Raw genomic sequence first — 1,144 nt, 5'->3', positions numbered from 1 at the left:
GTCTAATAAAGCATAAACCTAAAAGGCCATTGGGGGACAGGGGGTAAGAAATAGATCTTTAACTTTATTGTTTGAGAGGGTCACTTGTCAAGCTGCATATGTTTGAATGTTTAAAACACCTTGCTCCTTAAAGTGGGCCAAGGAGAAGCAGCTTGGCATCAGCCAGGAGCTTGTTTCAGATCTACTGAATGAGGATCAACATTTAACAAGCTCCCTATGTGATTTTTGTGCCGATTAAAGACTCGGGTTCTGACCAAGGGGTCTCTCTTCCTGTGTGACCTTGGTCAGATTACTTAACCCCTCTGAGCCTCATTTATAAACTATTAATGAGCTCAGTTATAAACTCGTTTGTAAACTAGTGAGAATTAATGTTAATGAGAGCATATTGCCTGTGTCATACTTCATAGTAAGTGACAGCGATGATGATGGATGGTGATGATGATGATGATGATTATAGCATTGCCAAAGTTACCTTCGAGACAAGTAGTAATTGTGTTTAAGTCAAGATCACTGTTTTTCTCTCTTAACCACAAACATTTGTACCTCCCACCTCATTCCTAAATGAATTAACATCAAACAAGGGGGTGGGGTGGGTAAGTTTCAGATGGCTAGCATACACATATAAATAAAGAATACTAGGGAAAGCTAGGAACGTGGATTTTTGCTGGCTTAGAGGCTGAATTCAGCTGCCCAAGGACTTCACAGCTGTTCCTTCCACCCTAAAGTGTCTGTCCCTGTCAGCTCTGTCCCCTCAGCTGGGTTTGCAAAGCTGACTCGGAGATTTTCTTATGAAAATGCCTGATGGGCGGGAGGACGATTTGGTAGGTTGGCTGGGGAAAAAGTGAGTAACGCAATGCAGTCTACTAAATGCTGCAAGTGAACTAAAAGTAAAAGCTGGCTCCTGTCTCTGGGGACTCTAGAATGATTCTGACTTATCATGTCACTGAACAGAGTTGGGGGAAGCCAAAACTCAAAATCTGCTGGCAAGGAAAAGAACGAAGGAAAAAAAAAAAAAAAAAAGACAGGGAGGGGCAATCAGAGTGGGAGGAAATAAAAAGAGAGAGAGGGAAAGACAAGCGTCATTTAGGAACAGAGGTAGAGAGAAAGAACGAACTCCAGGATCTGAAACCAACCCTACGGTTCA

The sequence above is a fragment of the Pteropus alecto genome, unplaced genomic scaffold (assembly GCF_000325575.1).
Source record: "Pteropus alecto unplaced genomic scaffold, ASM32557v1 scaffold98, whole genome shotgun sequence".
NCBI lineage: Eukaryota > Metazoa > Chordata > Mammalia > Chiroptera > Pteropodidae > Pteropus > Pteropus alecto.
The sequence above is the reverse complement of the archived record's forward strand: the minus strand, read 5'-3'. Positions refer to the sequence as shown.